Source organism: Dendropsophus ebraccatus, chromosome 3, assembly GCF_027789765.1.
Source record: "Dendropsophus ebraccatus isolate aDenEbr1 chromosome 3, aDenEbr1.pat, whole genome shotgun sequence".
Classification (NCBI taxonomy): domain Eukaryota; kingdom Metazoa; phylum Chordata; class Amphibia; order Anura; family Hylidae; genus Dendropsophus; species Dendropsophus ebraccatus.
Window position 1 is genome coordinate 34,505,547 of NC_091456.1, and position 23,611 is coordinate 34,529,157.

Sequence of the window (23,611 nt, forward strand, 5' to 3'; positions counted from 1 at the left end):
TGTACACCTCTGTGCTATTCTACACATTAAAAACTGAATATGCCACTTTCCACCTTATTCTGCTGGGGGAGGAAGAGGGGCCCTACTGATACTCTCTCTGAACTCTTCTCTCTTCAGCAGAGCCTGGCACACTGAGCTACAAGTGTGCCAGGCTCTGCCTCTTCAAAGAAGGACACAGTGAATCAGCGGCTGCAGCCGGGATACTGCTGCAGCCGCTGATTGGCTGAGAAGACAAGCCACAAGTGTCATATCAACCAATCAGTGGCTGAAGCAGTGTCCCTGCTCAGCTGTTTATTGCTAGAAGACGGGGAGAAAGCCAGGGGAAGGCATACCACAACACCACCACACCCCCGGAACAGGGCACAGTCTGCCACCCGCAACAGCAAGGAAGGGGCCACTTAACTCCTTCCTTTCTGAAGTGTGTGCATTCAGGTTGGCATTTTGACCCAAACACGGACACCGACCTGAAAAGCAACTCAAAGAAACTCTCACACGGCAAGGCAAAAAGGCCAGAAAAAACACCATGCGCCACATTGGATTTTTTTTTTTGCGCAAAAAAGGCAAAAAAAAAGTGCAGTGTGAGAGCCCCCTTAGAGATATTTCAGGCAGATTCTCTGGTATTTCCACACTTAGTATGAGGTTTATTTTCTTCCGTTTCTCCCCCCCCCCCCCTTCATAAAGTCTATGGGGGAAAAAATGCCATAGTTCCCGTTGAAAAATGGCGAACACAGTTCATGCTGTGATTTTATGAAACTGAAAAACACCAAGCTGCCCTTCTGACTGAATAAAACAGAGACATTCTGGACACACATTTTATAAGGGTGGGTTCACACATACAGGATCTGCAGCAGATTTGATGGCGCAGAATTGAAGCTGCAGATTTGCTTTGAATCTGCAGCTTAAAAACTGCGCCATTAAATCTGCTGAAGATCCTGTACACTTGAACGAACCCTAATAAAGACCTATGTATTACTTAAAGGGGTACTCCCATCTCAACTAACATAGTTACATGTAGCAATCATCAAGTTAAACATTTTTGCAAATGTATTTATTTAGCAAACTTTCCTCCTTCTCCTGATATGCTAATCTTTCCCTCCGATTGTTGATAGCTTGTTGTCTAGGTTACCAACCACTGCTCTGCTCCAAGAACAGTGGTCTGTCTGGTATATATATATATATATATATAGAGAGAGAGAGAGAGAGAGAGAGAGAGAGAGAGAGAAAGAGAGCTATAGTATACATATTCACGTATCGTTTAAGCAGTGTATTTACACTATATTACTAAACATCTATACAATCTCAATCCAACCATTGCTTTTAGAGCAGAATGGTGATTGGTAACCAAGACAACAAGTTGTCAACAATGGGAATGCAGGAAAGCATGCCATACCAATTATATTAGTTGAGATGAGAATATCACTTTAAATAATTGTGCCACAATGGTGTTAATGCTTCTTATTTGCACCCTAACCTGTATTTTTTTACTGTTAACACATTTGCAAAGATGGACCTCAATGCAAACACTAATCTTGGGAATGATTGTCTAGCAAATGCTGCATAGACGAGTCATAGTCAGAAAAGTCTTCACGATGGGCTGAGCCAGATAGTATTAGTGATAGTAATAGTGATAGTATTTGTTTCTTGTGTATTGGTGTTATTTGGTAACTATTACTGATATTTAGACATATACAGTATTAGGCTACGTATAACACCGGCCGTTCTGTGACCTGGCCGGGTCAGAGAACGGCTGGTGCTACTGAAGATCTTCATTTCTGGTGAATTTGGATGCGGGCGCACAATTTACCGCAATTTATGCAAAACATGTAAAACATACATTGTGTGAACATAGCCTTATTATGCATAGAATATTGTCTTACCAATGTTAACACTATACAAGATAGATAGATAGATAGATAGATAGATAGATAGATAGATAGATAGACATGTTTATGGGGATACTATACTATGTTTATGGGGATATAAGTATTACACAAGTAGTGAGGCTCAGGCAGAATTACTAAGGAGCCAAGTGCGGGCCCCTGTAGACTCATGTACCTGTTAGGGCCTGGAGAAGAAGGTCTAGTAGCTGTAATGCTAATCTTGTCTTGGCCATAGCTATAATTTGTAAAACCAATTTCTCTAATAAAGAGGAAGGAGTTAACATAACATCCTTATCTCCTCTGCTCCCCTCAGTGCAGTCTCTTCTTTTGTGACTTTACTACTTTGACCTCTAACTGGTGTGACAATTCTCCCCCTGTCAGTGCTGCTGCACAGACCTCCATATACTGCTGAGCATTGGAGCTGAATGTTAGTCTCAGGCCCCACTGATTTATGGGCCCAGTCACAGCTGCACCCCCTGAGATGCCATCTGTTTTGTAGATAGCAGTCGTCACCTACCAGGTATGATATAGGCTTGGCTCCTGAGTCTGCGTTATACTCCTTCTTCTAACCCATAATCGTTTAAGGTGCACTTACAGGGTGCGATAAATCTAGCGGCTGGGCTGCGCGAACAATCCATGTATTATTTGAGCAGCCATGGAAATGTGTGATATAGCTTACAGCACGGATATATGTATATCTGTGCTGTCAGCTTCTACTGTATATCACACAGTAGTACATACCGCTGCTGTGATCCAGCATTCTGTTCCCCCGACTCTCCCATCCATCCGCCGTGTCTTCAAACCTCACCTCCTCTAGAATGATTGACAGCCAGATGATGTGGGGCCTGAATATACAACAGCTGGATGGGAGAGCTGGAGAATAGGATGCTGGATCACAGCAGCATTGGTAAGTACGTACTGCTGGGTGATCCCTAATCTGTCAATCCCTTTATCGTCATCCGTCTCACATCCCCTGTTAACACAGGAAGATGTGCAGTAGATTATGAGAAATTTTGAAGCCTGCTCTAAAGAAATGATCAGCCGAGGATCAGGCATTTTCCCAGTCCTCAGCTGACACTTTTACACAGGCCTCAATGCTCCTGGCCGATAATCAGCTTGTGTAAAAGGCCCTTAAGTGTATGTCGTGGTTAAGGAAGGGGTTAAAAATGACATTTTTCCAGGCCATCCGTATTAATGGTATTTAAAGAAAAACACGACGTCGGCTGATCGTTGTCTTTATATACGACCTATTAAAACGATAGTGAAACGATAGTCTGCTGCTCTTCGCTCCATGTAATAGGTGTGGCAGCAGCTGACCACCATTCTCTTCAGTGGGCCACCCGGACAATCTAAGGTTCCTCCCGCACTTCCCCCGCAAATGCTTCAAAATTATATTTTTGGAGCAAACTCTCATAATAATAATAATAGTAATAATTATAATGCTTAAATTTATTAATAATAATACTAATAATGCTTTTCTTTGTATGGCGCACACTGATTTATAGTTTAGCTGAATATCGCTCTCATTGATTGATGCATATTTTACATTCTCATACTTGACTCACGTCCCATAATTTTGTTTATTTTTGCTAGTGAGCTTCCAAGCTTGGTGGAAACCATGGGGGGAGATCAAACTGGTGTAAAGTAGAACTGGCTCTGTTGCCCCTAGCAACCAATCAGATCCCACCTTTCATTTTTCAAAAAGTCTGTGAGGAATGAGAGGTGGAATCTGATTGGTTGCTAGGGGCAACTGAGACAGTTTCACTTTACACCATGTTTGATAAATCTCCCCCCCATATTCTCATTTCTCCCCCAATACCTGTGTGATATTGCCGGGATTTATTGTCATATGTGGAAACCCAGCCATACTGTGTGTCAGTGGGGAACATGTATAAATTTAATCAGGATAGGCTAAACAGTATAGAGAATTTATTGAGCTCTTTAACTCCCATAACATTTCTTGACACTTCTATATGGTGCCTCAGTGCTGTATTCTTAAAGGGAACCTGTCACCCGGCATTCCGGCGCAGAGCCCGCCCGACTTCCCTGGTGGAGCCCCGGATACTTACCCTTTGCTGAAAGTCCCGCTCCATGACCCGGTCCCGGGACGGAGATATCGCCGTCGCAGCCGTGCGCGCGCACCAGAGATGAGTCCGATGCTCATAGAGAATGACGGCTCCAGTCATTCTCTATGGGCATCGGACTCATCTCAGGTAATTAGCATACAGCGCGCGCTCAGCTTCGGGCGCCGATACCTCCACCCAGGGACCGGGTCCAGGAGCGGGACTTTCAGCAAAGGGTAAGTATTCGGGGCTCCACCGGGAGGTTCTGCGGCGGAAGCTTGGGTGAAATTGAAAAAAAAAACACATACTCAAAGCATTTTGTATGCTAAAAGTTACATGACACATAAATATCTAGTTTATCATGTACCACTTGTTTACCACAGGTAAAAAGACAAATTTGGTCAGCTATTCTACAACACCATTTACACTAGGCAGGAGCACGTTGCTATGGCTGAAATTACAGACACACAAAAACACAGAAAAATGCAACAGCTCACCACAATGGCAAGATACAGACCCAATGCAGATATAAAAATTGCTAAAATCAGCCCCCCAACTGCTAAAAAACCCTCCATGAGACTCTTGGCATACCATTTGCAAATAGTGTGAACAATCCCACCACAATAAGGTGGCCTCATGCCTGGGATGGACCCTACACTGTACTTTGGCCTCTCTATGGCTAGTAATAAGCCTATGCTCTGGGCATGCTTGACCATCTAATACTGGCAAAAATAATAAACCACCTGGGTGGGATGGGTGGAGTGTTTTTGTATGGCCACTTGTTTACCCACATTAAACTTTGAACTTGAACATTGCTAAGATTCTAGGCATTGAAAGACAAAACACAACCCGGCTCTACACCTCTTGTACTACAAGACTTAAAGTTTATATGATATAAGAGTTGTAATTTAAATTTCTCTGATTAAAAATACCCCTCAGTTTTTAGCTTCTCGCAAAACTACGCTGGTAAATTCCCGTGCTTCATATAGAACTATCCGATAATAGAAAGCATTTTTAATATGTTGCTAGGATCCCTGCTCAATGTCTAAAAATGCAAAGACGAATAGTTAGCGTTTCATATCATTCGCAATGGACGGCAAACCTAATTAGAAACTGCTGGATTTCGCTATTCTGTAGGCCGGTGAATCGCTTGTGCATTTTAAGAAACAAAATGTTAATCTGCTTAATAGAAAAGGAGTGGTAGCGCTATACCTACAGTATATTTTAGCTCCCACAAACACTGGGAACTTGTGCGATGACTTGTAGAAAAAGAGGGAAATCATTCATTCCTCGCAGCTCAGAATGCAGGACGGGTTTTCTGACTGCCCTCTTGAAAACCTACTTTACTGCCAAAGCCTGTCTTTGATTCTTGTTTTGGAATGTCAAACCATCAGATCAGCTTTTCAGATCCGCAACCCCCTCCCTCTCTCCATTACAAAAGCTCCCCCACAACAATTACCATGCTTGTGACGGATAACATTTTTTGTACTCGGCATAAAACGTTTTAACGCTGTACAATCCATTACACATATATTGCTGAATTCCCTTTGAGTAATTATTCATTAGAAAACATTTAATGTCGCTGTGGATTTCACACTGGGCAGTCTGCGGACAAAGACTCAGGGTAAGCCCATTCTGTAGGATCAAGACTGCTTCTTTTTCCCTAACTCTCGCTCGTCTAATCTGAGAAAGTCCAAGATGAAGAGCCCGCCCTTCACAAGGTGGGGAGGGAGGGCTAAATTGTGCAGTTAACGGTCAAAGCACCCCCTGTGTGATCTGACACTCATTTCAAGATGATGGGAAACAATAGAGAATTGTTAGGAGCCTTCCCTTCTTATTTGGTGAAGACACAGGCAAAGAGAGAGAGAGAGAGTTCAATACATGGGACAAGCTATTCCACCTGCCAATGGTTTTCCCTCCCTCTCTCTCGTCTCCCACTCTTCCACTGAACCTCTCCTCTACCAAGTTTAACGAAAAGAGACAGGTGAAAACGTTCATTAAAAGAACACCCTTCCGGGCGCCAAAATGTATCAATCCACTGGTGTTCTCTCCTGCTAAAGAATAAGAATTCCTGGCCTGGGAACATTTTAAAGTTAGAAGATGGTGGGATAGTTAAAATAGAAGCTTTAAAGTATGTAGGTTATATAGAACATTGTATGGTAAAAATGTGGGGAAACTATCAATGGTGTAGTCAGTGGTTTTTGTGTCAAAAAGTTGCAAATTTTTGTGTAGTTGCCTAATTCCTCAAAACTTGTCACCTTTGGTTGCTGGTCCGACATCCAGTAGCAGTATGGAATCTTACTTTTATGACTTGTCTTATAGGCAAGTTTCATTTATTATGTGCACTGAGCTCTGAGAAGTTTTAGTGGGAAATTTTCAGTATACCTTTGTGTGCTGATTAATCATGGCATATGTGACTTTTTGTAAGGCTGAGTTCACACTGTGTTTTTGCAGTCCGTTAAACGGTACCATTAAGTGGAAAAATGGATGCATTTGTTTGCATCCGTTTTGATCCGTTTTTCCATTGACTCCCCCCCCCCCCCCAAAAAAAAAAAAATTAAAAAATGGATCAAAACGCATCCTTTTTTTTTTAGTGTACACACAAGCGTTATTGACCACTTTTTTACGCTAAAAAAATGGATGCATTATGATTAAAGATGAGCGAACCTGGAGCATGCTCGAGTCGATCCGAACCCGAACTTTCTGCATTTGATTAGCGGTGGCTGCTGAAGTTGGATAAAGCCCTAAGGCTATGTGGAAAACATGGATATAGTCATTGGTTGTATCCATGTTTTCCAGACAACCTTAGAGCTTTATCCAACTTCAGCAACCACCGCTAATCAAATGCCTAACGATCGGGTTCGGATGGACTCAAGCATGCTCGAGGTTCGCTCATCTCTAATTATGATCCGTTTTTTGATTATTATTTTTTTAGGCCATGTTCACACAGAACGGCAGAACACAGAACGGATCACAGAATGGCGTTGTTACTGAATATCATCATGGCTGGTACTGCAGTACTGGCCGAATGATCTTCATTTCTTCTGAATTCGGATGCGGGGGCACCCTTGTGCACCTGCATCCGAATTCCCGCTGCACACAATGCGTGAACTGACAGGTTCTCTGTGGCTGCTATTCAATGAATAGCGGACGCAGAAAACTGACATGTCAGTTTTTTTGTGGGGCCGCTAGCGATCCCGGCCATAAGGTATACTATGTGTATACACTGCGGCCGGGATTCCCTCTAGCTGCAGCACAATGTAGGTAAAGTATTAATCACGGCCGTGTTGCAAATCGGCAACAACAGCTGTGATTAATACTTTACTTACCTTGTGTGAACATAGCCTTAAAATGTAAGTCAATAGAAAAATGGATCAAAACAGAAGCACATAAATGCATTCATTTTTTTTATCCATGTTTTCAATTAAAGGGACAGAAAAAAAGCAGTGTGAACCCAGCCTTAACTATACACATGGTACAGGAAACTTACCTAGATAAGGCTGATGGTACATATACTGCAAATAGTAAATGACCCCCTTTATCTATAATTATAAACCAATTAACATGCAAGATTTTAGATTTAAAAGGATTAAAAACACTAAAATCCTGGGTTGCTGTTATATACAAACAAGCTGACTAAGTTCTGCAGTGTACAACTGATCTCCACAATTTCATAAAGCTGGCAGTATACTTTACAAACATGTTGTCCATATACAGAACAGCTAGTGTACAAGGAGGGATTCTAGCTCATATGGCATCAGTATGTATATGCATCAACAACCACATACCAGTAGTGTATATACCGCACACATAACTATATACCAGCAGTGTATATACCGCACACATAACTATATATCAGCAGTGTATATACCGCACACATAACTATATATCAGCAGTGTATATACCGCACACATAACTATATACCAGCAGTGTATATAGCTCACATAGTCACATACTAGCAGTGTATATACCGCATGAATAACTATATATCAGCAGTGTATATAGCTCACATAGTCACATGCTAGCAGTGTATATACCGCACACATAACTATATACCAGCAGTGTATATAGCTCACATAGTCACATACTAGCAGTGTATATACCGCATGAATAACTATATATCAGCAGTGTATATAGCTCACATAGTCACATACTAGCAGTGTATATACCGCATGAATAACTATATATCAGCAGTGTATATAGCTCACATAGTCACATGCTAGCAGTGTATATACCGCACACATAACTGTATATCAGCAGTGTATATAGCTCACATAGCCACATACCAGCAGTGTATATACCGCACACATAACTATATATCAGCAGTGCATATAGCTTACATAACCATATACCAGTAGTGTATGTACCGAGTCCATAACTATATACTAGCAGGGCCGTATTTGCCACTAGGCACCCGTGGTCCGGTGCCTAGGGCGGCGCCCTGCGGGGGGCGGCACCCGCAGGACACATTTCTTTTTGTATTTAATTTTTTTTTTTTTACCCCCTCCGCCGCCCCGCCGCTGACATCCGCGCCCGGGTGGTGCGGGGGGAGGGGGGTGGCGGGGGGTCAGTCGGGCGGTAGGAACGGAGGCAGGCTGGGAAGGAAGGTCCCCCTATGCAGGGCCGGCGTGAGCTTCCAGCACAGACTGTCACACAGGCCGGAAGCTCACAGTGCAGCCCCGCGATGCCCGAACTTCCCTGCTCAGCAGCGGCGTGATGACGTCACACGCACGCTGCTGAGCAGGGAAGTTTGGGCATCGCGGGGCTGCAATGTGAGCTTCCGGCCTGTGTGACAGTCTGTGCCGGAAGCTCACGCCGGCCCTGCATAGGGGGACCTTCCTTCCCAGCCTGCCTCTGTCCCTGCCGCCCGACTGACCCCCCGCTGGTCCCTCTGCATCCCCCCCCCCCGCTGGTCCCTCTGCATCCCCCCCCCCCCCGCTGGTCCCTCTGCATCCCCCCCCAGCTGGTCCCTCTGCATCCCCCCCCCCCCAGCTGGTCTCTCTGCGCCCCCCCCCCCCCCCCCCCCCCCGGCTGGTCCCTCTGCATCCCCCCCCAGCTGGTCTCTCTGCGCCCCCCCCCCCCCCCCCCCCGGCTGGTCCCTCTGCTCCCCTGCCACCCCAGCTGCCCTCCCATCTTCTCCCCCTACTCCCCCTCCCCCTGTCGCCCCAGCTGCTCCCCCTGTTACCCAGCTTCTCCCCCTTTCCCTGCCACCCTTAGTTGCTCTCCCTCCCTGTCGCCCCAGCTGCTCCCCCTGTTACCCAGCTTCTCCGCCTTTCCCTGCCACCCCTAGCTGCTCCCCCTCCCCCTGTCGCCCCAGCTTCTCCCCCTGTTCCCCAGCTTCTCCCCTCCCTGTTAACCCGACTGCCCCCCTGTCGCCCCAGCTGCTCCCCCTGTTCCCCAGCTTCTCCCCCTGTCGCCCCAGGTTCTCCCCCTGTCACCCCAGCTTCTCCCCCTGCCACCCCAGCTGCCCTCCCATCTTCTCCCCCTGCCACCCCCAGCTGCTCCCCCTGTCACCCCAGCTTATCCCCCTCCCCCTGCCACCCCATCTTCTCCCCCTGTCGCCCCAGCTTCTCCCCATTGCCCCAGCTGCCTTCATCGCCCCAGCTGCTCCCCCTGTTCACCAGCTTCTCCTGCTCCCGCTGTCACTCCAGCTACTCCCCAGCTTCTCCCCCTCCCCCTATCACCCCAGCTGTTCCTCCTGCCATCCCCAGCTGCCTCCTTTCCCCAGTTACCCCCAGCTGCCTCCCTTCCCCAGTCACCCTGCTCTGCCCGCCTGCAGACGAGTTGTGGTCGGAGAAGTCATCATGATGGCTGCACCAGATGGAGAAGAAAGAAAAAAGTGAGCGACGGCAATCGGAGAAGACGTCACCTGTGAGTCATTAGTAACTGCACTGTAATCACTTCTATAGTGTGCAGAGCCTGTGTACCATTGGGGTCTAAATGGGTCAGTGTATGGTTTGCGGTAGTGTACTGACAGCCCTGCGGTCACTACAGTACACTAGCACAAACTTTTAAACTAGAATGCAACTACAACAGCTGCAGGTACTAAAACTCCCAGCATATCCTGAGGGCTGCAGACTTTCAGTACATGCTGGGAGTTGTAGTGCCTGCAGCTGTTGTAGTTGGGTCCTATACACTAGGTGCTTTGTGGGAGATCAGAATACATAGATTTGTGGGGGCTCAGTGCAGGGAAGTGACCCCAGAACATCACTAATAACATCTCCCCCTATCCCCTATTAGTGCTGTTCTGGGGTCTCTTCCACACACTGAGCCCCCACAGATCTATGTATTCTGATCTCCCACAAAGCATCCAGTGTATGATGCACCTAGGACCCAACTACAACAGCTGCAGGCACTACAACTCCCAGCATGTACTGAGTCTGCAGCCCTCAGGATATGCTGGGAGTTGTAGTGCCTGCAGCTGTTCTAGTTGGGTCCTAGGTGCATTATATGACATATAGGAATACATAGATCTGTGGGGGCTCAGTGCAGGGAAGTGACCCCAGAACATCACTAATAGGGGATAGGAGTAGATGTTTTTGTTCTATCCCCTATTAGTGATGTTCTGGGGTCACTTCCCTGCACTGACCCCACAGATCTCTGTATTCTGATCTTCCACCAAGCCTCCTAGGACCTAACAGCTGCATGCACTACAACTCCCAGCATGTACTGACAGTCTGCAGCCCTCAGGATATGCTAGGAGTTGTAGTACAGTGTAGACAGATGTATTGCTGGACCTTCAGGGCTGATGGTTGTCACCCACAGATTGCAGCCACCAGGAGACTCTGCACACAGTCATTACAAGGTTGTCCTCTCAGAGACTACAACTCCCAGCATACCCTGAGAGCTGTATAAATGGAGGGTGTTCTGAGATTTGTCACAGATACAGATAAATCCAGGAAAGGAGCGGGTCAGCATGTCGCGTTTCACTGGTTCTATATTGGTGGGCCCCAGGTGCCCCAGTCCGACACTGGACAGAAGCTGTCCCCAAATTAAGTCCCCGCCCTCCTTCCTTCCTCCATCACGTCTGATGATGAGAAGAGCGGGCATCAAGCAAAAGGGCACCCCAGTACTACTGACAGTCGGGGTGTGCCGCTCAGTAGTACTGGGTGCTGGAGTGCCGGCCTGCCAGCTGTGCCAGGGTATATACCATGCATGTAACCTGCCAGTGCCGAGGGGAAGGGGGCACTAGTTCGCCGGGGGGGGGGGGGGGGGCGCCTCGGCATGCAAAGTGCCTAGGGCAGCATGAACTCTAAATACAGGCCTGTATACTAGCAGTGTATATAGCTCATATAACTGTATACCAACAGTGTATACAGGGCTGTCCACCCTGTGCAGCATATTCTTTTACCCTTTATAAAAAAAAAGTAAGTAATACAACAAAGGCATACTGATCCTGTTCGTAAATGGTATAACATGGTGTTATACCATGATGTTACAAAGAGTCATAGGGCAGATTTTGACTTGTGTAATAGGGCCAGTGATTAGCCACCGAACAAGCATTCAAGTCAACGGGAGCAATGACTGGCTGTAGAAGCATTTATCCAACAGACCAGGCTGTTCATATGTCCTTGATCGTTGATTTAGAACCTAAAATTATCGTTAATTGTTCGCTAATCGTTCGCTGTAATTCCACATTCATTTGCTCAAGTTCCGCATTTTTTCACTAATCACTCAGTGTAATTGCACATTGTTCATTGTTTTGCTGGGATCAGAAGGAATAAACGATCATAGTAACAATCTCAATAACGATCGTAGTAACGATCGTAACTAACGATTATCGTTCTGTGTAATATGGTGAACGATTTCAGGTTAACGATAAACAATCTCGTTTATCGTTAGTCTTTAATCATTAAAAATCGCTCCATGTAATAGGACCCTAACACCGCCACACACATGTAAGTTGATAAACTGGAAATACATGATCAATGATATTGGTTCGATGACAACAATTTTTTCTGGCAACTTTCTGGGAAAGTTCTTCAAAGGAATGATTTTTCCTAGATGATAGGCCCTCCATGAACAAAGAATCTATAGTCTAATTATTGAAATTTGAAGCATGGCTCACTTTTTATATAGACAATGAAAGTTGGTCATCAGTCGGCTAAAACGATCTGTTGTCACCCAACAAATATTTGTTAAAGGGAACCTGCCCCCCCCCCCCCCGTGCCGGGGGTCACAGGCTCCCGACCCCCCTCTAGAGCCTCCTATACTCACCTGATCGCGCCGGGTCCCGCTTCTTGATCCGGTCCGGTGACAGAGATTTCAGCGCCCGAAGCCTGGCGCGCGTGCTCCTGAGATGAGTCCGACACTCATAGAGAATGAATGGAGCATTGGACTCACCATTCATTCTCTATGGGCATCGGACTCATCTCAGGAGCGCACGCCGGGCTTCGGGCGCTGCAATCTCCGTCACCGGACCAGATCAAGAAGCGGGACCCCGCGCGATCAGGTAAGTATAGGGGGCTCTAGCGGGGGGTCGGGAGCCTGTCACCCCAGCACGGGGGGTGACAGGTCCTATTTAAGGTTGAAATCATCCATTAACTTTAGTCTAGTTTATAAAAGCAACTTTACATGTGAAGCTTTACACATTAGCTATATTTACAACAGTGGGAACACATTTTCATGTGAAAAATCCTAAAAGTGCGGATGTTTGCTATGTTCACACGTCAAAAATAGAGAAAAGGCGTCTGAATTTGATATTTAAAAAAACGGCTGTTTTTGCCGCGATCAACTGACTGCAATGGCAATTCACTGAAGTCAATAGGAAGACGGATGTCCAATGCACACAATACATTGAATAACGGACGTTTTTACCGCGGCCGTCAAAACAATGAACAAGACCATTATTTTACGATGTCTTTTGCAAACAGCGGATGTTTTTTGTTAGTTGTTCACACACAGTTTTTCTTTTGTCACCGTTCTTTCTCCGTTTTTACTATTAAATTCAACGGACTTTCAATTAAGCGGCATCCAAAGGGCAGTTAGTAACCAAACTAGAATAATGTACCAACAGCCGTCATTGCACTAAGGGGAGGCCAGGCTGCTAAATGATGAAATTGACATAAAATAAAAGTAGGTTAAGCCCACTAGAAATTCTATTATGTTGAGGATATGTTCACATAAAGTATTTTAGGATATTGTTTCAGCCAAGAAAGAGATCAATAAGGGGCAAGGTGGTTACCTAAAAACTGTCTCAAAATAGAACACAGAAATAAAAGTATAAAACAATTTTTTACCATTATAATTCATATTAGGATATAGCAGTAATATAATAATATACGAATGAGCATACACAATTACATTATCTTACATTATAGAGATATGTAGTCATACAACGTAGGTGACCCCATATCACTAAATAAGAATGGACGACCAAATAGAGAAGCTTCTCATCCAAAAATATCTCATGTCAAAAGTGGGGTTCAATCTATTTAACCCAACCAAGCTGTACATGCTTCCTGTGGCAATTCCCTCTGAGCTAAGGTCTTGGTTTATATACAGCAGACTATGTATACCACCACAGCATGTCCATACCCTGCTCTTTATGGACTTGTCTGTGTGTTAACATCTAAACAACAATGTCATAGCACACGAATTGCAAAAATTCTGAAAACATTTTGAAAACCAAATACATATAAAGCTTTGACGGGATCACTACAGATGACAAGACACAGAGGTGATGCTGCCAAGTGAAAGGCTGCCTTAATTACAGGACGTTGTGTAGTAGTTGTAACTCTTGTCCGTGTACCAACAGAACAGTGGTGTGCGAGCATCGATTACTGGCACAGCACTAGCACTCAATCCAGCCACCGTTCTCAGGGTGGTTGGAGCCCCAGCAATCACTCCTTTATTACTTATGCTGTGGATAGTTGATAATCAATCTTAGTAGGAAGTCCCCTTTAAAAATATACACATATACTTTGTTGTGGCTCAATAGAATTGAAATAGTTTCATAAAAACATAGAAGATTGTGGAAAGAAAAAGACCACCGGGTCCATCTAGTCTGCCCTTTTAGTATTTCCCTTCTTATTGTCTTAGGAGAGATAGACTATGTTGACACAACGTCAAAAATTGAGAAAAGGCGCCCGATTTTTTTTTTATGTAAAAAAAGTTCGTATTTGCCGCGATTTAACTGACTGCAATGGCAATGCATTGAAGTCAATGGGAAGACGGACGTCCAATGCACACAATGCATTGAATAACAGACGTTTTTACCCCGGACGTCAAAATGATAAACATGATCATTATTTTTGGACGTCTTTTGCAAAACACCGGACGTTTTTTTATTAGTTGTTCACACACAGTTTTCATTTGTCACCGTTCTTTCTCTGTTTTTACTATTAAATTCAATGGACTTTTCAATTAAGCCGCATCCAAAGTCCAATTAGTAACCCAAACTAGAATAATGTGCAAACACCAGTCTTTGCACTAAGGGAAAACCAGGCTGCTAAATGACGTCCATTATGTTAGACTCAAAATGACAGATGTTATTTTAAACAGAGCTGAAAAATGTTGTGTGAACATAGCCTTATATGTATATCCCAGGCAGGTTTACATTCTGTTAATATAGATTTAACTATCGCATCTGCTGAAAGTTTGTTCCAAGCATCTACTACTCTTTCAGTAAAGTAATACTTTCTCGCGTTGCTTCTGATCTTTCCCCCCAACTAACCTCTCACTGTGGTCTCTTGTTCTTGAGTTCAGTTTTTTACTAAAAACACTTCCCTCCTGAACCTTATTTAATCCTTTACTTAAAGGTTTCGATCATGTCCCCCCTTTCCCTTCAATATTCAAAGTTTCAATATTCCAAACATTTTCATGCACTTATTAAAAAAAAGCCATTTTCCTCATTGTGTGGAATAGTATTTTAGGCCAAATTTAATACAGTCACTATTGTCGCTATTTAATTTTCATTAATAGTATCATAGAAAACTTTGCCAAGCCAAAAGTCATGCTATGTAGTTATGATAGCACGGAATAAAAAAAAAGAAGAAGAAGAAGAAGAAGAAGAAATGAAAGCCTATTTAGATTACCTGTTTCTCCATCCCGGCCTGTCAGGAAAGCAGATGTAATAAGGTCTTTACCATAGACTTTTGCAGTCACTGCATGATGTAGAAGCAGCGTTCTCTTAGGAAGATTCCTTAATAATTCACACTCAGAGACAGAGGCTCAGCCTGTGGCTACATCCTTCTATAAACTAGCCTGACTGCTATGTAGATAAGAAGCAGTAACTCTACCTTCTTCTCGATTGAGTTTCAACCACTCTTGATCCTTCATTAGGCCTGTTTCATTAGAGAGTAATTCATCCAGTTTGGGAGGAAAGAAAGCCCGCCATCTCTCCATGATTATGTCACAAGAGGATCGCTTTCGGAAAGGAAATATTCAACATGTGTAAATATTTTTTCTTGTTAAGAGATATTTAATAGGAAAATAAGTATATTCCCATTGTCTAGGGTGTCACTGATCAAAAGACAATGAGAGGGTTTATAGAGAAGTCATAATTCCCCATTACGTCACAGCATGGTATAAAGGCTATCCATTATGTACGTAATGTACATCACCAATAAGCTAGAAGAACTGGAGAAAAGTACAGATGGTAGAACATGTATGACTAGCTAGAAGGAAATGGAGACTTATGCTACAATATAATTTAAAGCGAATGTACTATCAGGTACACCGTTCTTTGTTCGGCACCAAACGCCCGGTTCTCGCGCCCGGTGCCGTTCTATTCCTGTGAAATAGTAGAAAAGACTCGGCACTCACCAGATGATACTTGCTAATTTATTGAGGTGCAAAAAGCATCAGGTGCAAAGAGGACGCGTTTCGGCAAGCATTTCTGTGCACTGGCTCAGCTCTATGCAATGGAGGTGCCCTCGCTGCCCTCCAGTGTGACGATCTCCCCTCCCCTTGGTGATCCAGCCCCGCTGATTCTAATGGAGGCGCGTCACAGAAGGGAAGTCTTATTAATTACGGCCTTATTCTATACGGTGTGTGTACTGCCCGCCAATTTCCCATTGACGTCAATGGTGTGCAATATTGTATTGAAAGTACAGTCGTATTTTACTGTGTGTGAACATAGCCTAAGACTAATTTAGGAGTAACTTTTTATCTGAGTTAGTCTGAGGTGGCAGCAGAGAGCACTGTGTCAGGCTGAAAAGAAAACACCACTTCCTACAGGACATTCAGCGGCTGATAAGTACTGGAAGGCTGCTTGAGATTTCAAAGAAAAAATTTTTCGCCAGAGTTACCCCTTTAAAAGAGAAGATATTCTGGAGTGTCACAATTTCATATGTTTTACAATTAAAAAGAAAACTTAAAACTTAAAAAAATAAATAAAAAAATAAATAAAGTCAGGCATTGATGTACTTCTGGCAGGTTAAAAAAAAGCTGACTCTGCTGTATTGAAACATCTGAACTTCACTGTAAGTGCTAAAGGTCCATTACTGATGTTCAATTTGTGATTAGATTCTGTGAGTTAATAGTGATAGGAAGCAGCAGTATTGATAGTCTTTATACATAGTATATAGTATTTATATGTGTTTTGTTTTGCATGCTACATCTTCTCAATAAAAAAGAGATCTGTATAGGATCATGTATTAAAAAAAGTAAAATTGAGTTGTGTTCCTCTCCTTGTAGATTAAGAAATAGCAGTCTAAACAAAGAGTAATGCCAATGGTAATGCAAAGAATAATGCTAATGACCCACTATGCCACCTAACTAGTTTGACTTCACACCACCCATAAGAGCATTGTCTAAAAAGACATCCTTTAACCCTTTCCTATGAAGATATGGTCTTTGCTGCAGGAGGACAACCAGATCGCTACCCCTGGGAGTGGTCCTGATATAGGTGACAGTTGGCCCAGCAGACCACGGAGGGGACACATAAGACATGCAAAAGGACGCTGGTTGACCTCAGGGAGATCAACCAAAACACCACAGAGACACCATCACATGCCTCGACGTCAGTGTATTCTAGAACATTGCCCCCTGGGAAATCAAATATGCAAAACAACACTGCAGAGACACCATCACGTATCTCGACGTCAGTGAGCTGGCCAGACCTTCCTCCAGGAAGGAACAACCAGGCCAAGGAATGTCTCCAATCAAGGAAACCACCCAAGCAAGGTATCCAACCACAGACAGCTGTTTCAGGGTATTTGCCCCTCATCAATGTGGAGTAGGATTCTGGCTAGTGGGCGCAATGACTAGTAAGTGCATGCAAAAGGATGTTGGCTGACCTCAGGGAGATCAACCAAAACACCGCAGAGACACCATCACGTGTCTCGACGTCAGTGTATTCTAGAACATTGCCCCCCTGCCCCCAGGGCCACCATAAGACATCATGCGTAAGTGGTCAGGAAAAAGTAAACCGGTCAAGTCAGAAACTACTGTAGTAAGACTAAGGTCATATACAGGGGGGCAAATGTACAAGGGAACAGGCAGAAATGGAGTTGAGTAGGCGGGTTGAGGTCATACACTGTAACAGAAGTACATATAGAGAACACCTCCGCTGGGACACTATGCAACCTTCTTGATCAGGTAGCTTAGTGTGAGACAAACTGCCTAACATAGGTGTTGCTTATTGGCTATTGGATGGGACCTGCACCCTATAGGCAGACCTGGAAATTACAATGGAAGCAGGACAAGAAGAGATGGCAAGAATGGCAGGTAACCCAGAGACTGTGCCATAAGGCACTATAAACTGACGGAAATGAGGCACTGGCATTAAATAAAGCTCAAAAACATGGAGCTACAATAATGAGATGGCTCCATTATACTACCAGATGAGGCAACTGCTACTTGTCAGGAGATTTTATGTTTATGCAGTAGAGGATTTTCTGTAAGGAATACAGCAGTCTGTATGGGAAATGGGTCAGTTGATGAGGTGTTAGGTTTTTTCTTAAGTTAATAATGTATATTACTCGGCATCCAGTATCACTCGCCATGCCTTTGTTTGAGCAGTGCATCAAAGTTTTAGGAAGCAGAAACAAAACAAGCAAGGGACTTCATGCTTACAAGGCATCAGTTTAATATTTCATGTACAAATGCAATTACATTGTCTCTGGCCACAAGTTGTCTACATCACAAATTGCCCTTTTTACTGTTACAATTTGCAATTTTAAGCACTTCATTTAATCGATATCGATAGACATGTGTCTAAGTATGTAACTATAATGACGTAAAAAGTTATGTTGCATATGTAAGATAAGGACATGACATGATGTGTAACCATGTAAGGACCAACAGGAAATCTGATTCAAGGAGCAGCTGAATAAGAAGCATCTGCAGATTGATCCGTTCTCCTCATATCACTATATATACATTATCAATATAATGATGAAATACTAACAAAAGATTCATGATAATTCATAGCTTTGAGCTTGTTGCCTTATTTACTGCGACCAATTCATCTTTTATCCCCAGTATCTTAATTATAGCTTATTATAGGAAGTGGATCTAAACAATGTTCTAAAAGTATTTCACTAGTTCCTTCTATAACAGCTTAGACAAGAGATGAGCGTGGGTGTTTACTGCCTATGGTGGTAGTGATCACAATAGTCTGTTACCAACCACTGCTTCAAATGATAGACCACTAAAGCGAATGTACCATCAGTGCATTCGATTTAAGTGTTGCATATAGCTAGAACGGCGCCGGCGCAGGGAACCTGGTGCCACGGTCCTATTTTTGAGCCGCAACCCAGTTCCTGCATACGGCGCCGTTCTACTCCCAGGCACCGGTCAGGGGTAAAGCACTGGAGGCGCATCATAGAGGGGCAAAAGCTTCTTCCCACTGGGGGGGGCCACCTCCAGTGCTTCACCCCCGGCCAGTGCCCGGGAATAGAACGGCGCCATACATGTTAACTGGGACGCGGCTTAAAAAAAGGATCGGGCCACCGGCATTGTGTTTTGAACGCACACAATGATCGTGACTTTACTTTCGAGACATGGAATTTCAGTGAGCAGAAGTCTTTAGTCATCTTCTGCTCACTGGAAAACCCCTTTAGGGTAGCTTCACACGTACCGTATCGCAGCTGATTTTCTGCTGCGCATCCGCAGCAGATTTGACTGAATGAATGAACACAGCATGAAATCTGCAACCTCAAATCTGCTGCGGATCCGCAGCAGATTTTACAGTGCGGATTTAATGCTGTGTTCATTCATTTAGTCAAATCTGCTGCGAATCCGCAGCAGAAAATCAGCTGCGATACGGTACATGTGAAGCTGTATTCCCAGTGTTCCCACATATTGGGTTAAGGGGGGCATCTTGTTAAATCATGATCATTTTTAGCGGCCATCTATGTTATGAGGCGACCACCTTCCCCGATATTTTCCTGAAGTGGGAACACAGCCTGAAAGTCTACAGCACTGGAAGAGGAACCTAACACATCCTTGTCATTACTAAATTCCTACTGCTTCTTTGTCCAGCTAGTGGAACTCCCTATAGAAGATTAGAGAACACAAGAAATTATTCCAATTTTGCGAAACAATTTAATGTTAGGCTGGGTTCACACTGCATTTTTGCAATCCGTTCAGCGTATCCGTTTTTAATTGTTTACTTTTAACGGACAGAAAAACGCAGTCAACACTACTTTTGTGTCCGTTTAAAAACACATCCGTTTCGATCCGTTTTTTCTTTTTTTTAAAAGGAAGTCAATGGAAAAACGGATCCAAACGGATAACACACAATTGCATCCGTATACATTAAATGGATAGCAAAAGCAGATTGCGAGAACCCCGCCTTACTTCATAGTGACCATTAAAAGAACATATTAGATCAGACTGCTGTCATAGTTTGTAATATGTTATAAACAGACTGCCCATAAAATATACCTGGCAGGATTTTCCCATCAGAAATATAAAGCAAGTGTGAGACTATATGTTGCTATGGGATGCGTTAACAATGCACAAGTCATCTCCAAGATTACACCTGTCCCATTCACAAAGACAGGTTATTTACTGTATCATGTGTCAACTATTGTGATCCTGTATGTGAATGATGAACACTGTAGAGTATCGGTTTCCCGTTAAAGGTAACATGACATTTTCACTCCTGATGATTTGTAAGATATATATGAAATAATTGATAGAATATAGTTTCTTCAGTAATGTTTTCCTGAAATTCTGCATATAATTATTATGTAAATTAGGCGGCTTGGTGCACTGGTGGTGATACGACAGCCCTTGGTGCACTGACCAGAACCTCTTCTTGAACATTGAGGCAATATTCCTCACTGCAGAGCCTAGATGAATATTTATTGGGGGGGGGGGGGGTCGATCCTATAGAAACATAATGGCAGGTTAGTCTTCTCAGCTGCTATTAGTTCTCCCTCTCCCCTTGCTTCTTTACTTCCTTCCTTTCCTCCCCTTTCCCTTTCTTCCTTCACTTCTTGGTTATAGCACTGGTAAAACAGACTACTATATGGCATTACAGTACAAGTTGACCCATAGAAATGCTTATTGAGTCTAATGACATCCGGTGATGACCCCTCAGGAATTGAACTGGCCATTTGTAGGATACTTCATCAAGGCTGTAAACTCATTGACAGGCACTGGATTCAGGCCATTAACAAGTTGATTGCTAGGTTAAACAGCATCATCAGAACGGAAAAAGGAGTCTACAAGAATGATGATGTCATGATCATGGTCACATGATCATGATTTCCCAGGTCCTTTATATAGGGGACAGTATAAGTGAAGATGGGGAGCATGGAGAGCACTGGGGAGCTGCTGAGGACCAGAAGAGACTCCCTGCTTCATGGTAATGTATCACACTATGTAACACATTGTCCGTCTAACCGTTTTATTTCAACTTCTTACGTATAAACTTGCTAAAATAACACCAATATTTTAAATTTAACTTTGATTTTGTGACAATGTCCTACGCTATTGATAATGAAATTTTGGCTTGTGTCTGTGTTTTTTTTTTATAGAAGCGATCAACATTTCACTACAAACATGCAACTTTTATTAAATTTGATAATTGCTGCATTTAACATCTCAAAAATGGGTATATTTCCCGTAGTTACCACTATACTGCAAATTACTGTCAGGAATCTGCCCCCAAATATAGTCTCCCATCATTTTCTCGTTATACTGTCCTTAGTAACAACGTTCAAAGTTCATCATGTCCTGGTGAAGGCGCAGGCCTTGCTCCTCTGAAAAAGCTCCCATGTTCTCTTTGAATTTATCAAGTAGGGTTTTGAGGATATGGATTTTGAGTGACATCCTGCAGCCCATTGCAGCATAGTTCTTTATTAGAGTCTGTACCAGGTGTGCATAGTTTTCAGCCTTGTGATTGCCTAGGAAGCCGTGAACCACTGCGATAAAACTATTCCAAGCCGCCTTCTGCTTCCTTAGGCTGCATTCGCAAGGAACACGGACGTGGAATGTCTGTAACGGACTTCTCCCCCCGCCTGGGCAGCCACTTTGATAAGATGCCTGGAGCGGGGGAACTGTACAGATATGCACCGCGGTGTAATGATAATCTTGCAGTGCTCACATGAATAAGGTGTCCATGATTTGTCTTTATTCCCAACAGGCACAGAATGCTTTGTGAGAAATTTCAAGTTGAATCCGCACTAAATTTTACACTTATTCTGCTTGAAATTCCTCTTGTAAAATATGGACAGAGCAATGTCCTATTGTGTTCAATGGGATTTCCGCTGTGTTTTTCACATGGCAGAATTTACGCATGGAATTTTCCACCGCGGATCAGCTTTCTGCCCAAAGAATCTTTGGGATGATTCCACTAGAGAAATCCCATAGAAGGCCCCGTTCACACTGAGCAAGAACGACGGAATTCCGCCGTGGAGCCCTCCACCGCCGAATTCCACTGTGCTCAGTGTCCCGATGTGAGTGAATGAGAGGGTGCGCACTCCTCCGCTGCCGCCGCTCTTTGCTCAGAGAAGTGACATGTCATTTGTTTGAGCGGAGAGGGGAGGAAATGGAGGAGCATGCGCCCTCTCATTCACTCAAAGCAGGACACTGAGCATGGCGTTCTTCCTCAGTGTTAACGGAGCCAAAGTCATTGGGGCTTTGAATTTCTGCTTTCCATTGGAATTCCATGCCAATTTCGCCAGAGCCAAAGAAGAGGTAATTTCAAGCAAAAAACTTTCCTCATCAATTCTTCGCCTATTCCTCAGAATGAACATACCCTAAGGGTACTATTACACGGAACGATAATCGGCCGAATTGGCCCCATTTGGCCTATTATCATTCCGTGTAATAAAGACAACGATGGTTCTGAGCTATAATCGTCGGCCGACGCTGACGATATGCAAAGAGGAATACATACCTATCCAGGTTACAGGGCTCCTCTTCCTCTGAGCTTCTCACCGGGTCCCGTGTGCTCCGGCTTCACAGCGGCCTGTCTCAGCTGACAGTCCGCTCAGCCAATCACAGGCTGGCACCGCCGCGGTGAGTGATTGGCTGAGCAGCCTGTCAGCTGAGACAAGCTGCTGTGAAGCTGGAGCGCATGGGACTTGGGGAGAAGCACAGAGGAAGAGGAGCCCTGCAACCTGGATAGGTATGTATACAGTTTAAGCAAAGGCTGCAAGGACATCGGTAACGATGTCCCTGCAGCCCTTGTTAAATGATTATCGGCCTGTGTAATAGGCCCAGTAAACAAACACCAATCTAGCAGATTGGCGTTCGTTTACAGGTATTATCGGGCCCCCGTCGGCCCGTCTAATACCTCCCTAAGGCTCACAAATCTTAGTAGAGGCTTTCAAAGAATACTTATTTGCTCTCATCTTTATAAATTGGCTGCAGACATAGCAATATATGTCTGCAGGATGTGTGCAACCTCTGGATGCCACCTAAATTAGCTTAGCTGTGTACACTAGTTTGCTTATACTTTGGTTAGTCCAAGGTAACTGTATTTATACTGCTATGTGCGCTTGTGGGGCAGTCCCAGAAAGTTCTGGACACTTGTAAACAGTCCCAAAAAGACGTTTCTGGACAGTTCTAGAAGTTTCTTGATAGGTTTCACAGTTCCAGAAGCTTCTAGAATTCTATAATCAGTTCTTAATTTAGTGAATATTCTTAAAAACACATAATACATACATTTCAAAACATTACCGCGCTGACCACAAAAGCAACATTATAGGGAATAATAACCTTTCCCTATTCATTTTAGGCACAATTAGGAAAACACACTTAACATGTAGTAACAAAAATGCTTGTAAAATCAGGGAGACAACCCTGTCCTGGGGCTGGGAATATTGAAAATGGTGTTGGGCAGGGGGGCGTATGGGATAAGGAGAGCTGCCACTGGAAGGGGAGGGGGCAGTGTTGCTATTGTTGTGGAAAGGGATAGGAAGGGGTTAAAACTGATGGTTAGGCTGGTGCTGCAGTATAGTGTTGGCTTTCTACAGGTGGAGCAGTATGTGTTTCTCCACTGTTATATTAGTTTACTACAGGTGGAGCAGGATTTATTTTTGCACTGCAGTGTTGGTTTACTACAGGTGGAGCAGTATTAATTCCTGCACTGCTTTGTTGGTTTAGTACTGGTGGCGCAGTATGTATTGGTGCACTATGGTGCTGGTTTACTACAGATGGAGCAGTATTGCTGCAGTGTGGTTCAGATTTATTGCTGTAGAGAAGTCTTTATTGCTGCACTGTCAGTGTCGGACTGTCCCATCAGAGGGCCCCCAGCATTAGAAC

At 44.0% G+C, this 23,611-nt stretch overlaps 1 protein-coding gene across 5 annotated transcripts in view; it reads right to left on the reverse strand.

Annotated features, from left to right (window-relative positions):
• The window catches only part of MYO1H (myosin IH), a 111,909-nt gene that overhangs the window by 57,474 nt on the left and 30,824 nt on the right, over positions 1–23,611 (reverse strand). Inside the window, exon 1 of one of the 5 annotated variants that reach the window (XM_069961378.1) lies at positions 3,446–3,531. The exons of the other annotated variants lie outside the window; for them this stretch is intronic. The gene's annotated coding sequence lies outside the window, so the exon portion shown is untranslated. Of the gene's footprint in view, positions 1–3,445; positions 3,532–23,611 lie in introns of those variants that run through there. 5 annotated transcript variants of the gene reach the window in all.